The 17291-nt window shown below is 43.2% G+C and overlaps 2 non-coding genes across 2 annotated transcripts; both read right to left on the bottom strand.

Annotated features, from left to right (window-relative positions):
• Positions 1–292: 292 nt before the first annotated feature.
• On the bottom strand, positions 293–363 carry TRNAG-GCC (transfer RNA glycine (anticodon GCC)). The gene has a single exon. It is a non-coding gene; the product is annotated as a tRNA-Gly (tRNA).
• Positions 364–11826: 11463 nt separating this feature from the next.
• On the bottom strand, positions 11827–11897 carry TRNAG-GCC (transfer RNA glycine (anticodon GCC)). Its single transcript has one exon. It is a non-coding gene; the product is annotated as a tRNA-Gly (tRNA).
• Between the last annotated feature and the right edge of the window lie 5394 nt (positions 11898–17291).

The following is a 17291-nucleotide window of genomic DNA, read 5'->3' as shown; positions in this document are numbered from 1 at the left end:
AATTTCAGTTTTCAGCAATGTAAAATGTTTTAGACAAGCCACCAGCAACTCATCAGTGTCCTGTGGTTTCTGTTTACTATTTTCAGTTTCAATGTATTTAGGAGGGCGCCCTGCACTGTTCAATAATCAGCTATTAGTGTCTGAAGGAGATACGTTGAGAACATAACCTAAGATAGCGTGCTTGTTCACATTCACAATGTAAACTTTGCAGCTACAACAAGCGAGGAGCTAGAGGTGTAGTACCACATGTAAAGGAATGCTCTATTATTATCACACGGCAAAAAAGTCTTGCTGCATTGGCCGGGAATCGAACCCGGGCCTCCCGCGTGGCAGGCGAGAATTCTACCACTGAACCACCAATGCATGAGCTGCTGCTGTTTTCAGAAACATGATATTTGTAAAATGTTTACTGTACCAAATGTTGGTTATGTTAACTTTGACTTCTTTTGAAATCTGATCTACTTATTTTCAGGTCCTATGGGTCTGTTCACACCTAGGTCACACCTAGGTGCCCCTGGACGCATTCAATTCTATTTTTTTTCTATTCACACCGAACCGCATGTAATGAAATCACAGCTAAACGCTGTGTGTGAATGGGGCCATAGGAAAGCATTGTGTGCTTTTAGCTGTGGTAGAAAAGTAGAAAATCCGCAGCTAAAAGCACCATTTTATCCGTCCCTGTGAAAGGGGTCTTATACTTCTAGTCACTATGGATGTAGAATCTCTGTACAGTAACATCCCTCACAAGGATGGGTTGGCTTCATGTCACAGATTCTTATCATCCTCAACAAACCACAAATACACTGCTGAGGATGTGACACAGCTCAACAAATTCTTTCTTAACTACTTCACTTTCAATAATTACATCTATCTCCAGTGTATGGGTACCTTTATGGGAAGCAAAATGGCACCCCAATATGCAAATTTATTTATGGCTGACCTGGAGGACAAATTCCTGAACAGCATCCAACAAAAGGCATACAGATATTATCGCTATATTGATGATATCTTCATGATATGGACTGAAGGTGAAGAAAATCTAAACCAATTCTTCTCATTGATCAACACTTTTCACCCATCTATCAAACTAAAAATGGATTATTCGAACAAACATGTCAACTTCCTAGACAGTACAGCATACATCAGGGATCACAAGCTTCACGCGTCGATATACAGAAAACCGACTGACCGATACAGGTATTTTCACAGTTCCAGTTTTCACCCCCAACACACTAAACGGGCCATCATACACAGCCAGGCCATCAGATACCACCGAATATGTTCAGACACAGGAAACAGAGATAAACATCTCAGAACACTGGCAGACTCCTTCCATAAGAAATTTTACAAAGACAAAACCATCAACAACAGCATAAACATGGCCTTGATAACCCGAAAAGAAAATCTCCTCCAATACACAGAGAAATAAACAAATAACGAGTACATCTATTCACCACATACAACCCAACACTAGAAGGGATCAAAAAGACAACCAAAGATTTACAACCCATTATAACAGAGGATGAAACTCTGAAAGGAATATTCCAACAACCCCCATTATTGGCTTTCAGAAAACCACCCAACCTCAGACACAAACTAATCAGCAGGAAACTTCACTCTGATTATGAAGTCACAAATAATAGAACCAAACCCTGCAATAAAAAAGAGCTGCAAACTATGCAACCAGATCAATCTATCCAAAAGTGTCACACACACAAATGGGACCTTCAATATCATGGGATCTTACAACTGTACCTCCAGTAATGTTGTGTACCTCATCCAATGCAAAAGGTGCAGCAAAGGATCTTATGTTGGTGAAACAAGACAGAAGTTGCAAGCGAGGATGAATTTACACAGACATACCATCAAGGAACATAAAGAAGACAGTATATGCACACCTGTGGGACATCACTTCTCACAACCGGACCACACTATAGAAGATCTCAGTGTTTTACTTCTTAACCACTTCAGCTCCGGACCAATAAACACCTTAAGGACCAGAGGTCTTTTTGCAATTTCGCACTGCGCTGCTTTAACTGGTAATTGCGCGGTCATGCAATATTGCACCCAAACGAAATTTGCGTCCTTTTCTTCCCACAAATAGAGCTTTCTTTTGATGGTATTTGATTGCCTCTGCGATTTTTTTTTTTTGCGATATAAATGGAAAAAGAGCGAAAATTTTGAAAAAAAAAGATATTTTCTTCTTTTTGTTATAAGAAAAATCGAATAAACTAAATTTTAGTCATACATTGAGGGCAAAATTTATTCAGCCACATGTCTTTAGTAAAAAAAATGTCAATAAGCGTATATTTTTTGGTTTGCGCAAAAGTTATAGCGTCTACAAACTAGAGTACATTTTCTGGAATTTACACAGCTTTTAATTTATGACTGCCGATCTCATTTCTTGAGGTGCTAAAATGGCAGGGCAGTACAAATCCCCCCAAATGACCCCATTTTGGAAAGTAGACACCCCAAGGAAATTGCTGATGGGTATGTTGAGCCCATTGAATATTTATTTTTTTTGTCCTAAGGGATTGAATAATGACAAAAAAAAAAAAAAAAAATTTTTTTTACAAAAAGTTGTCACTAAATGATATATTGCTCACACATGCCATGGTTATATGTGAAATGACACCCCAAAATACATTCTGCTGCTTCTCCCGAGTACGGGGATACCACATGTGTGGGACTTTTTGGGAGTCTAGTCGCGCACGGCACCCCGAAAACCAATCACCACCTTCAGGATTTCTAAGGGTGCAAATTTTTGATTTAACTCCTCACTACCTATCACAGTTTCGAAGGCCATAAAATGCCAAAATAGCACAAACCCCCCCAAAATGACCCCATTTTGGAAAGTAGACACCCCAAGCTATTTACTGAGAGGCATGTTGAGTCCATGGAATATTTTATATTTTGCCAAAAGTTGCGGGAATATTACAAACTTTTTTTTTTTTGCACAAAGTTGTCACTAAATGATATATTGCTCACACATGCTATGGGCAGAAGTCAAATTACACCCCAAAATAAATTCTGCTGCTTCTCCCGAGTACGGGGATACCACATGTGGGGGACTTTTTGGGAGCCTAGTTAACTAGCTACCTAGCGACACTAGCGACACTGATGCAGCGTTCAGAAAAATTATCGCTTAGTGACACTGGCAAAAGGGGGTGAAAGGGTTAACTAGCGGAAATCAGGGGGTTAAAACCATTATTGGGTAGTATATCGGGGTACCTAGCGCTATAAAAACCTGGCGGTGAACCTAAAAAAATAACTAGCTACCTAGCGACTGTAGCGACACTAATGCAGCGATCAGAAAAACGATCGCTTAGTGACACTGGCAAAAGGGGGTGAAAGGGTTAACTAGCGGCAATCAGGGGGTTAAAAACATTATTGGGTAGTATATCGGGGTACCTAGCGATATAAAAACCTGGCGGTGAACCTAAAAAAATAACTAGCTACCTAGCGACACATGCAGCGATCAGAAAAATGATCGCTTAGTGACACTGGCAAAAGGGGGTGAAAGGGTTAACTAGCGGCAATCAGGGGGTTAAAAACATTATTGGGTAGTATATCGGGGTACCTAGCACTATAAAAACCTGGCGGTGAACCTAAAAAAATAACTAGCTACCTAGCGACTGTAGCGACACTAATGCAGCGATCAGAAAAACGATCGCTTAGTGACACTGGCAAAAGGGGGTGAAAGGGTTAACTAGCGGCAATCAGGGGGTTAAAAACATTATTGGGTAGTATATCGGGGTACCTAGCGATATAAAAACCTGGCGGTGAACCTAAAAAAATAACTAGCTACCTAGCGACACTAGCGACACATGCAGCGATCAGAAAAATGATCGCTTAGTGACACTGGCAAAAGGGGGTGAAAGGGTTAACTCTAGGGGCAATCAGGGGGTTAAATCTTTATTGGGGGGTGATAGGGGGCTACCCTGGACCTAACACTAACTGTCCTGACAGTTTTTACTGTCACAACTGACACTGAATGCATTGATCAGTAAAGAAATGATCAATGCAATCAGTGACACTGTGACTGGGGGGGGAGGGGGGGCGGGGGGGGGATCAGGGGGCGATCGGGGGGGGGATCGGGGGGGGTTTGTGTGCCTGTGTGTACCTACATGTCAGTGTAGTGTTCGTGCAGACTTACTTTTACTCTTCTCCTCGTAGTCCGGTCAAAAAGACCGCCCCGAGGAGAATGACATCACTTCCTCCTTCCTGTGTAAACAATACACAGGGGAGGAAGCTTCTCATTGGCCAGGAGCGATCCAGAGGGGGTGGCCGAAAACGAACGGCCATCCCCTCATCACGGAGCGCTCCTGGACCGAATCGGACCGCCGTAACCAGCGGGAGGGGGTCCGATGGGACCCCCCACCCGCTGGAAGGCAATCACGTAGATGTACGTGATTATGCCTGCCTGTGCCATTGTGCTGACGTACAATGGCAATACGGCGGTCCTCAAGTGGTTAAAGGCAATTTCAGAACTATTCAGGTAAGGAAAAGTTTTGAACTAAGAATGTTAATTCTTTTTGACAAAAAATAATGGCCTGAATTTAGATATTGGTTTCCTTACCTATTATACTAAAGTTTTACGACCCCCTCTGTGACTAGCATCCCCCCTCCCCCATTCTATAGCTCTCCCTCTGTCTTATCTCACCAACTCTGCTGCTACCTTTATTACCATTGAATTGTATGTGTTTGTTTTTCTCTCTTTTTTTTTTTGTCTCTCCTTTCCCTCAGAACCGGTTCACACTGGGGCAACTTGTCAGGTGACTTAGCCACCTACCAAGTCGCGCTCCATTCTGTACAATGGAATCGTTCTAATACGAGCGACACAAGTCAAAAAGGTTCCTGGAATACTTTTGGGGTGACTTCAGGCGACTTGCAGAAAATCATACAGAAATCATTTTGCAAGCTGCCGCTAAAGTCGGATGCAGGTCGCACTGAAAGTCGTGCTGCCTCAGTGTGGACTGACTCTCAGAGATGTTAATTTTGTTTTTTTTAACATTCTGCTTAAAAATGTGTGAATCAGTACTGCTTGGACCTTGGAGAAGGGGACATGCCCCAAAAGCTTGTCCTGAAAAATGTTATGTTAGTTCAAATAAAAAAAGTATCACGGACAGTACTCAATTTCCTTTTTCCCCCACACTGACATCGGTTTGCATGGGTGTTCTCACCTATGTGATCCAGTTCCTGTGTGAGTTCATAGTTCGCACTGCGATCAGTGAACTGATCTGGGGGTGTTATTAACATTTTAATGACACCCACAGCGTTTTGCTGACACAGAGGCACCATTCCTTCCAATGACCACTGTCACAGGAGCACCATGACTCCCAATGACCACTGGCACAAGAGTCCCATTCCTCTTACTGACCATTGACACAGAGGCACCATTCCTCCCACTGACCAAGAGATATAATTCCTCCCACTGAAACAGGAGCACCATTCCTTCAACTGACCACCGACATGGGGGCACCATTCCTTCAACTGACCACTGACACAGAAGCACCATTCCTTCCACTGACAACTGACACAAAGGCACCATTCCCCCCACTGAAACAAGAATGCCATTACTTCTACTGACCACTGACACAGGGGCACCATTGCTTCCACTGACCAAGTGATATAATTTCTCCCACTGATACGGGGCACCATTGCTTCCACTGACAAAGAGATAATTTTTCCCACTGAAACAGGAGTACTATCACTTCTACTGACCACTGACGCAGAGGCACCTTTCCTTCCACTGACCACTGACACAGGGGCACAATTCCTCCCAGTGACCACTGACACAGGAACATCATTCCTCGCACTGACCATTGACACAGAGGCATAATTTCTTCCAATGACCACTGACACAGGAGCACCATGACTCCCAATGACCACTGACACAAGAGTTTCATTCCTCTTACCGATCACTGAAACAAGAGCACCATTCCTTCCACTGGCCATTGAAACAAAGGCACCATTCCTCCCACTGACACAGAAGCACCATTCCTTCCACTGACCACTGACACAGAGGCACCATTCCTTCCACTGACCACTGACACAGAGGCACCATTCCTTCCACTGACCACTGACACAGAGGCACCATTCCTTCCACTGACCACTGACACAGAGGCACCATTCCTTCCACTGACCACTGACACAGAGGCACCATTCCTTCCACTGACCACTGACACAGAGGTACCATTCATTCCACTGACCATTGATACAAGGGGCACCATTCCTCCTACTGACCATTGATACAGGAGCACCATTTCTTCCACTGACCACTGACACAGGAACATCATTCCTCACACTGACCACTGACACAGAGGAACCACTCCTTCCAATGACCACTGACACAGGAGCACCATGACTCCCAATGACCACTGACAAAGGAATACCATTTCTCACACTGACAACTGACACAGAGGCATTTTTCCTCCCACTGACACAGATGCACCATTCCTACCACTGACACTTTCATGACTGGCATAGTACCACTGGATTGGCGTAGGGCCAATGTGGTGCCTATATTTAAAAGGGATCAAAGTCTTTACCAAGTAACTATATACCTGTTAGTTTAACTTCTATAGTTGGGATAATACTGGAGAGTTTAATAAAAGACCACATAGATGAGTTCTTGCTGGAAAAAAAAATATATTATATAACAGACAGCATGGATTCATGAAAGACAGACGTTGTGAAACAAACCTGATTTTTTTGTATGAGGAGGTAAGTAAAACCTTGGACAGAGGAGTGGCTGTGGACGAGGTATACTTGGATTTTGGCAAAGCGTTTGACACAGTTCCCTACACACGGCTCATGTGTAAGGTAAAGTCTACAGGCCTGGAAAAATCTGTTTGTAAATGGATATAAAACTGTCTAAAAGACAGAATTCAGAGAGTAGTGGTTAATGATTCTTACTCTGAATGGCCTAAGGTTATCAGTGTGGTGTACACCAAGGTTCAGTGTTGGGACCCTTACTTTTTAATATCTTTATAAATGATATAGGGTCTGGGATTAATAGTACCATTTCTATCTTTGCAGATGACACCAAGCTATGCAGTGGAATAATGTCCTTACAGGATGTCTTCAATTTACAAGCCAACCTCAATGTATTGTTTCATTGGGCAACTATGTGGCAAATGAGGTTTAATGTTGATAAATGTAAAGTTATGCGCATGGGGGGTAAGAATATGCATGAATCATGCATACTAAGGGGATTATAACCTGGGGGAATCCGTAGTGGAGAAGGATCTGGGTGTTCTGGTAGATCCTTAATAATAGCATGCAATGCCAAGCTGCGGTTTCCAAAGCGAACAAAGTCCTTTCTTGTATTAAGAGAGGTATGGGCTCCAGAGAGAGATATAATTTTGTCCCTGTACAAATCATTAGTAAGACCTCATCTGGAATATGTTCAGTTTTAAGCACCAGTTCATAAAAATAATAGAATAATACAAAGTAGCAGTGCTAACAAAACGTGACCAAATAGATGAAAAATAAATAAAAATGAATATGTCCAAATCAATGATTGTGTATAGATAACATAAGTAGTGAAAAAAACAGTCCAAAAATAGCACATAAAGTGAGTGCTAAAAAGTGACACATCTTGATGACAGTGCACGTCCACCACATAGACTGTACGCTTACCAGGAGGCAAGCTTTAGGGAGCATGCGGTTAAATACCCAGCCAGGGCCTCTATTCAAAGGGAGGATGGTAATCCATCGCTAGTTAGGGAAGGAGCTTGTATGAACACCAATTAGCCACAGATACTCGAGCATCAGCCACCAAGGATCAATTGAGATATTGTCCAAACAATATAAAGAGAGGCTCCATAGTGTGTACTGTACCATAAAGGGTTTAATATAATAAAAGAATTGCACTTCCCTACACGTGTTTCGTCACAATCTGATGTAGTCTCGGGGATCAGTCGACACACTGAATCATCGTGCTAAATAGTGTGAAAACAGAACCACGCCTCAATGTGAATCTTGGGAGGTGGGGACCTGAACATCTCAAACCATGGAAACATTAAACTAAAGAAAACTTTATTGAAACTTTCTATAAATTCCAAACCGCAGTATGACACACGGTAATGGAGGGACAGAGAGCAACATGTTATTAAAAGAGCAATAGTCGGATGACGTCAATTACAAAATAAATCTAATTTATATGTAAAATTCAAAGCAATAAGCTAGAAGCACCCAATAACGACAGGCATTATACATAAAGGGGATTAAAAGGTATATGCCAAGAACATCTATAGGTTAAAACCCAAGGAGGAAATGCATAGATGATAAGACATAATGCGTCCATATAGCAAACAATGAAGGCACCAAACGGACTACAAAGATAAGTAGGTAAAAATAAAACCGATCACCTACAGGGGCAAATTGAAAATAATTAAGGTGTTGTACATGGATGAACTCATAACATATCTTAAACATGAATAGGATCCATACAGAATCTGCTTTCCATATAGATAGCAAATTTTCTAAACATAATAAAACAGGAAAGGTAGGCTCCCTAAGATTCACAGCGAGTTGCCAAAAATGACTGAATAAACATAAACAGTGAACTCAAAAGAATATAAATCAAAATGTAGGCCGATACCCATATATTGCACCATCAAGAGTCATCAATAAATGCATTAACATCTATTTTGACTACTGACTACTAATGTGCCGCACCACCTTTGCGCAGGTATATATGTAAGTTTATGGGTCAAGTGTACATATGGGTTTCTTCATATTGTATATTTGTCCACTTTTTCCCAGACCATTCCAAATATGGTTGTTCTCTCTATTCAAAGGTCACCATCACGGTCTTTCTCCTGACGAGTGACAAAAAGGTCACGAAACGCGTAGAGCTGTCAACTTCCGTGTTGTGTACACAATTTTTAACAAAGAATGGACGTTCCTTTTTGATTTATCTCTTTTTTTGTTTTTATTTTTTCCTAAGTGACACTTCAGTGTGTCACATACCCATATATAACTGGTGCTTACTGAATGTGAATTTTCTCATGTATTTACTATTAAGTCCTTGTTGGAATGTATATTTTGATGAAATTGAAAATATTAATGTATGGTTATGTGCAATAATATGTAAATATATGACTATTCAAATTTATTAAAACCCGTTTTTTACCTAAATTTTTTTTTCTGCTTCCATGTGCCTCATACAAAGTCCCGCCCGTTGCTCCCCCTTTTTTTCTAAATATTGAACCCGGGATGGAGGAGGGGACCTGAATGGCCCCTACTACCTCATTTAAAGTCCCAAATACTGTTGCTCTTTTTCTTAAGCATTAACATCCATGTCTACATTAAGTCCAAGCAGAGTATAGCACTTGATCTTATGTATCCATGTCATTTCAAGTCTGTTGATATCACGCACCAGAGAGCTACCTCTCCACTGAGGATGGAATTTATCAATCCCCAGGAATATGGTTTTGGCAGGATTTTTATCATTGACCAATGAATAATGTTTAGAAACTGAATGTTTCTGAAACCCATTTTTGATATTAATGATATCTTAATTAAGATGCACCGAGAGGGGGACGTTTAGTCCTGCCCACATATTGAAGGCCACAAGGGCATTGGAGCAGGTAAACCACCCCCCAGTGCAAGTGATGAATGGTTTAATTAAAAATTCAATTGGGTGAAAAGAATTTTTGTGTTCTTCTATGGCTACAACTATTGAGGGAGCACACCCTACTCCTCCTGCATTGATAAAAACTGGTAAGGTCTTGAAAGAAGGCCCTCCTGATAGGCGGAGGATCAAGAATATTCAGTGCCACTCTCACCCGTAAGGCAGGGGCTCCTTTGTAAATGACCTGAGGTCTATCAGGTAAATCTGATCTCAAAACCTGGTCATTACCTAATATATGCCAATGTTTGTTAATACGTTTCTTAATGTTCATTTGTTGAACAGAATAGGTTGTGATAAAAGGCACTATGGGTGCCCTATCTGTACGGGGGGCTTCTGTTTAAGTAAATCCCCTCTCTCAATACTAGTGACTTCTTCAAGGGTATGACCCAACAGTTCTCTAGAGTATCCCTTTTCCTCCAAACGCATAGTCAATGACCTAGCCTGTGAAAGAACTCACTTTAATTTTGTTTGTTTCGCTTCAGCCGTATAAACTGACTGTTTGGCACAGATTGAAGCCATGACACATGATGACAGCTATCGATAGGAATAAATTAGTTCCTATTGGTGCTTTTAAAGAATGTTGAGGTATTAAATGATCCATTCTTAATTGTTTAATGTCAGGTCCCAAAAGTTTATCTCAGGCTGACTGGCCTCAAACTTAAGGGTAATACCTCTAGTGTTGTTATTAAGGCCCTCAGTAAAGAAGTCCAGATGAGATCGACTACCATCCCACAGGAGGAGGATGTCGTCAATGTATCGCACCCACAAAATCAATTGTGGTCTCTGATCAACATAGACGACATACTCCTCCCATAATGCCATAAACAAATTGGCCAAACTAGGGGCATACTTGGCCCCCATAGAAACACCCCTATCCTGGCAAAAAACTAACCATTTAACCAAAAATAGTTGTGTGATGCCGCATACTCAAGCAACTTCATGATAAAAAGTTCATAAAAAGGATATCTTGGAACTGGAGAATGTGCAGAGAAGAGCAACCAAACTGATAAGAGGCATGGAGTAGCTTAGCTATGAGGAAAGATTAGAGGAACTGAATTTATTCTCTCTTGAGAAGGTGGCTATGATCAACATGTACAAATATATACTAAGTAGTCCTTATAAATTGGTGTTGAGTTATTCACTTTAAGGTCATCACAGAGTACAAGGGGGCACTCTTTATGTCTGGAGGAAAAGACATTTAATCTCCAAATATGGAAAGGCTTCTTCACAGTAAGAGCTGTGAAAATGTGGAATAGACTCCCTCCAGAGGTGGTTCTGGTCAGCTCAGTAGATTGTTTTAAAAAAGGCCTGGATTCTCTCTTAGATACACATAATATAAATAGATACTATAATTTATAGGTAAAGTTATATCTGATTGCCTCTTGGGGGATCAGGAAGGAATTTTTTCCCTGCTTGAGCAAATTGGATGTTTCTTTGCTGTTTTTTTTTGCCTTCCTCTGGATCAACTGTGGGTATATGATTGTATATATAGAACTATACATGTATGTATGTATATATATATATATATATATATATATATATATATATATATAGTATTTTTTGTCTGCTTTTATTGGTTATACTAGATGGACTTGTGTTTTTTTTATATAACTATGACACAAGAGCACCATTCTTCCCGCTGACATGGAGTAATTTGTTATTACTGACTATTACTGACAACGGACACAGGGGTACAAATCTTACCACTGACACAGTAGCACCATTTACTCAGGATCCAAAATGTTTTCTAATCCTAGTACAGCATAGCTGAGAACAGCATTCTATGTACAAATCATTACAAGCCCTCGTTGTGCTTATATGTGAATACAATCTCTTCAGTCCTAAGAATGAATAGACTTCTTCTTGTCTCTGTTGTCCTCCCTGAGTTTCAAAATAGTATTTAGCAAAGTAAAATGTTTTAGACAAGCCACCTGCAACTCATCAGTGTCTTGTAATTTGTGTTTCCTATTTTCAGTTTCAATGTATTTAGGCTGTGCGCCTTGCACTGTTCAATAATCAGCAATTAGCTTCTGAAGGAGAAACATTCAGAACATAATCTAACAGCGTGCCTGTCCACATTCACAACGTAAACTTTGCAGCTACAACAATCGAGCAGCCAGAGGTGGGTGGAGCACAACATGTAAAGGACTGCTCTATTAAAATGACATGGCAAAAAGTTCAGCTGCATTGGCCGGGAATCGAACCCGGGCCTCCCGCGTGGCAGGCGAGAATTCTACCACTGAACCACCAATGCATTTGCTGCTGTTTGCTGCTGTTTGCTGCTGTTTGCTGCTGTTTGCTGCTGTTTGCTGCTGTTTGCTGCTGTTTGCTGCTGTTTGCTGCTGTTTGCTGCTGTTTGCTGCTGTTTGCTGCTGTTTGCTGCTGTTTGCTGCTGTTTGCTGCTGTTCTTGTCGGAAACATGATATTTGTATATAGACTTCATGTGTGGACTTGTTGTTTATAAAGTATATCTAAAAAGTTTAGTGTACCAAATTGTTTGTTATGTTAACTTTGACTCAGGGAAATCTGATCTACTCATTCTCGGATCCTAAGGCTCTGTTCACACCTAGGTGTTGCAGTTTTACAGGCATTTTTTGGACATTATTGCAGAGTTTTTGCAGCTCTTTTGTACAGGTGTTTTCAAGGTTAAAATGTCACCAATATAAAAGCAGTAAAACACCTGTAACCTGCCAAAAATAAAGCTTGTGTACTTTTTTGAGCGACGGGCATTTTGCTTTAGGGGACAGCACGCTCAGATGTGAACAGAGACCATTGAAATGAATGGCATTTGTCTTGTTGGGCCTTTTTAGAGCTGAGACAGGAAAACGCCCAAAAATGCCTAGATGTGAACAGAGCCTTAAGCAAGAAAAAAAGTCCCCACCCGCATGTTTCTGTGGTGGCTATTTGTACTAAACTCTCTACAGCCAATACATCATTAATAAATCTGCCATTTTGCAATCTAATTGAACAGTCTTTCAGCCCAGGCTCACACTACTGTGATCACAGATATCGCATGTGATTCGCACCCGCACCTGTGGGGCCGATCACATGCGATGTCTATACGATACGAGTTCAGCCATACAGTTGTATGGCTGAACTTGCGTTAGATTCACAGGAAAAAGGTGCAGGGACTTTTTTCCCCTGTACTGAAATTGTATCGCATGGGTGTTCTCACCTATGTGATCCAATTCCTGTGCACTGCGATCTGTGAACTGACCTGGGGGTGTCATTAACAATGTAATGACACCCACAGCGGTTCGCAGTGTGAATGGCCTCAGGGAGAGGCACGATGCGGGAACAGCACTGTAATCGCACTGGTTCCCACATGGCATGAATGTGAAGCTAGGCTTATTCCTCACACTGACCAATGACACAGAGGCATCATTCCTTCCAAAGACCACTGACACAGGAGCACCATGACTCCGACTGACCACTGACACAAGAGCACCATTCCTTTCACTGGCCATTGAATCAGGGGCACCATTCCTCCCACTGACCATTGAGACAAGGGCTCCATTCCTCCCACTGACCATTGACACAGGGGCTCCATTCCTCCCACTGACCACTGACACAGGTGCACCATTCCTCCCACTGACCATTGACACAGGTGCAACATTCCTCCCATTGACCACTGACACAGGGGCACCATTCCTCCCACTGACCATTGACACAGGGGCTCCATTCCTCCCACTGACCATTGAGACAGGGGCTCCATTCCTCCCACTGACCACTGACACAGGGGCACCATTCCTCCCACTGACCACTGACACAGGGGCACCATTTCTTCTACTGACCACTGACACATGGGTGCCATTCCTCCCACTGACCACTGACACATGGGCGCCATTCCTCCCACTGACCACTGACACAGGGGCACCATTCCTCCCACTGACCACTGACACAGGGGCACCATTCCTCCCACTAACCATTGAGACAGGGGCACCATTCCTCCCACTGACAATTGAGACAAGGGGCTCCATTCCTCCCACTGACCACTGACACAGGGGCACCATTCCTTCCACTAACCACTGACACAGGGGCACCATTCCTTCCACTGACACAGGTGCACCATTCCTCCCACTAAAACAGGAGCACCATTCCTTCCACTGACCACTGACACAGGAATACCATTCCTCACACTGACCACTGACACAGAGGCACCATTCATAGTTACATAGTTTGTCAGGTTGAAAAAAGACACAAGTCCATCCAGTTCAACCACAAAAAAAAAAAATATATATATATATATATAATATCATACAATCCCATATATCCAATTCTATACCCACAGTTGATCCAGAGGAAGGCAAAAAACCCCAGCAGAGCATGATCCAATTTGCTAAAGCAGGGGAAAAAATTCCTTCCTGATCCACCGAGAGGCAATCGGATTTTCCCCGGATCAACTTTACCTATAAATGTTAGTACCCAGTTATATTATGTACACTTAGGAAATAATCCAGGCCATTCTTAAAGCAATTCACTGAGCTGGCCATAACCACCTCTGCAAGGAGTCTATTCCACATTTTCACAGCTCTTACTGTGAAGAAACCTTTCCGTATTTGGAGATGAAATCTCTTTTCCTCTAGACGTAAAGAGTGCCCCCTTGTCCTCTTTGTTGACTGTAAAGTGAATAACTCAACACCAAGTTCACTATATGGACCCCTTATATATTTGTACATGTTGATCATATCCCCCCTTAATCTCCTCTTATCAAGAGTGAATAAATTCAGTTCCTCTAATCTTTCCTCATAGCTGAGCTCCTCTATGCCTCTTATCAGTTTGGTTGCCCTTCTCTGCACTTTCTCCAGTTCCCCGATATCCTTTTTGAGAACTGCTGCCCAAAACTGAACTGCATATTTCAGGTGAGGTCTTACTAAGGATTTGAACAGGGGCAAAATGATATCTCTCTCTCTGGAGTACATACCTCTCTTAATACAGGAAAGGACTTTGCTCGCTTTGGAAACCGCAGCTTGGCATTGCATGCTATTATTGAGCTTATGATCTACCAAAACCCCCCCAGATCCTTCTCCACTATGGATTCCCCCAGGTGTACTCCCCCTAGCATGTATGATACATGCATATTCTTAGCCCCCAAGTGCATAACTTTACATTTCTCAACATTGAACCTTATCTGCCACATAGTCGCCCAATTAGACAGAGCATTGAGGTCGGCTTGTAAATTGGAGACATCCTGTAAGGACGTTATTCCACTGCATAGCTTGGTGTCATCTGCAAAGACGGAAATGTCACTTTTGATCCCAGACCCAATATCATTTATAAAGATATTAAAAAGTAAGGGTCCCAACACTGAACCTTGGGGTACACCACTGATAACCTTAGACCATTCAGAGTAATGCCGCGTACACACGTAGCCGACTATCCGACGGACTTAGTCTGGCGGACTTCCCACCAGACTGTCCGTCGGACTTTCCGAATGAGCTACTTGCCCACACACGGCACTTTTTCAGCGGACTAATACGGCGTACTAAGTCCGCCATACTATCCGCCCTACTTTTGAAATGAACGGACTCGCCCACACACGAGAAGGAAAGTCCGCTCATTTCGAGCGCGTCTCCATGTAGGCGGGGCCAGCAAAGGAGACGTTGCTGGCCCCGCCACCTGGTATGGATTTAAAGGGGAACCCCAACGCCGGAAAAAATCGGCGTGGGGGTCCCCCCAGGTCCACATCAGACCCTTGTCCGAGCACGCTACCCGGCTGGCCAGGAAAGGGGGGACGAGCGAGCGCCCCCCCGAGCCGTACCAGGCCGCGTGCCCTCAACATGGGGGGTGCCTTGGGGAAGGGGGGGCCGCGCGGCCCCCCCACCCCAAAGCACCTTGTCGTGTCGGAGCCATTGTGAGCAGAGGGAGCGACGAGTCAAGATCTGAAGAGAAGAGAAGAGAACAGAAGGCAGGGGCGGCGGCAGAAGACCGGGCAACCGCCTGTAAAAGAGCTATAAGAAGGCGCGGTGGCCCGGCAGAAGAACCGAAGAGGGGGACAAGACCCCCGTAGTCAGAAGAAGGGCAGCGGCGAGGAAGAGTCCGGCGAGAAGACCCCCGAAGACGGAAGACCCCCGAAGCTGTGCAATAAACTATTTTATCTTGTGTGTTGTGTTTTTTTGTACTTTTTTCACAGGTGAATGGGTAGGGGTACATTGTACCCCATACTCATTCACATAGGGTGGGGGGGCTGGTATCCGGGGGCCCCCTTATTAAAGGGGGCTCCCGGATTCCGATAAGCCCCTCGCCCGCAGACCCCGACAACCAACGGCCAGGGTTGTCGGGAAGAGGCGCTTGTCCTCATCAACATGGGGACAAGGTGCTTTGGGGTGGGGGGTGCCTTGGGGAAGGGGGCCCCCCCTTCCCCAAGGCACCCCCCATGTTGAGGGCATGCGGCCTGGTACGGCTCAGGAGGGGGGGGGGGGGCGCTCGCTCGTCCCCCCTTTCCTGGCCGGCCAGGTAGCGTGCTCGGACAAGGGTCTGATGTGGACCTTGGGGGACCCCCACGCCGATTTTTTTCGGCGTTGGGGTTCCCCTTTAAGTCCATACCAGGTGGAGGGGCCAGCGACGTCTCCTTCGCGGGCCCCGCCTACCTGAAGACCAGCTCGAAATGGGCGGACTTTTCTCCGGGCAGGAAAAGTCCGTTCATTTCAAAAGTACGTGTGTACGCGGCATTAGAATCATTAACCACTACTCTCTGAATTCTGTCTTTTAGACAGTTTTCTATCCATTTACAAACTGATATTTCCAAACCTGTAGACTTTACCTTACACATGAGCCGTGTGCGCGGAACTGTATCGAACACTTTTGCAAAATCCAAGTATATCACGTCCACTGCCACCCCTCTGTCCAAGGTTTTACTTACCACCTCATAAAAAGAAATCAGGTTTGTCTGACAACTTCTGTCTTTCATGAATCCATGCTGTCTGTTGCTTAAAATATTTTTTTCCTGCAAGAACTCGTCTATGTGGTCTTTTATTAATCCCTCCAGTATCTTCCCAACTATAGAAGTTAAACTAACGGGTCTATAGTTACTTGGTAAAGACTTTGTTCCCTTTTTAAGTATAGGCACCACATTGGTCCTGCGCCAATCCAGTGGTACTATTCCTGTCATTAATGTGTCCCTAAAAATTAGATATAATGTCTATGAAATTACAGAGCTCAATTCTTTTAGGATCCGTGGGTGGATGCCATCAGGTCCAGGTGCTTTATCTACCTTTATTCTGTCCAAATATTTCTGGACCATATCACTTTTGAGCCATTGTGGATTTGGGGCTGCGTCACTACCACCCCCATTATGTACATGAGCTCCCCCATGCTCCTTTGTATACACAGAGCTGAAGAAAGTATTTAATAAGTTATCCTTCTCTTTGTCCCCAGTCACCCACTCCAGATTATTTTGCAAAGGGCCTACATGCTCAGACTTAACCTTTTTACTATTAATATATTTGAAGTATTTTTGGGGGTTTGTCCTACTATCTTTTGCAATCTGTCTTTCATTTTGAATTTTTGCATCCTTGATTTCCTTTTTACATATTCTGTTATATTCCTTGTAACATTTAAATGACACTAGCGTTCCTTCATTTTTATATTTTTTAAAAGCTCTTTTTTTATAGTTTATAGCTTTTTTAACTTTGGCCGTGAGCCACAT

The sequence above is a fragment of the Lithobates pipiens genome, unplaced genomic scaffold (genome assembly GCF_037356315.1).
Source record: "Lithobates pipiens isolate NorthernLeopardFrog02 unplaced genomic scaffold, aLitPip1_a1.2 Scaffold_8, whole genome shotgun sequence".
NCBI classification, from domain to species: domain Eukaryota; kingdom Metazoa; phylum Chordata; class Amphibia; order Anura; family Ranidae; genus Lithobates; species Lithobates pipiens.
The sequence above is the reverse complement of the archived record's forward strand: the minus strand, read 5'-3'. Positions and strand labels throughout refer to the sequence as shown.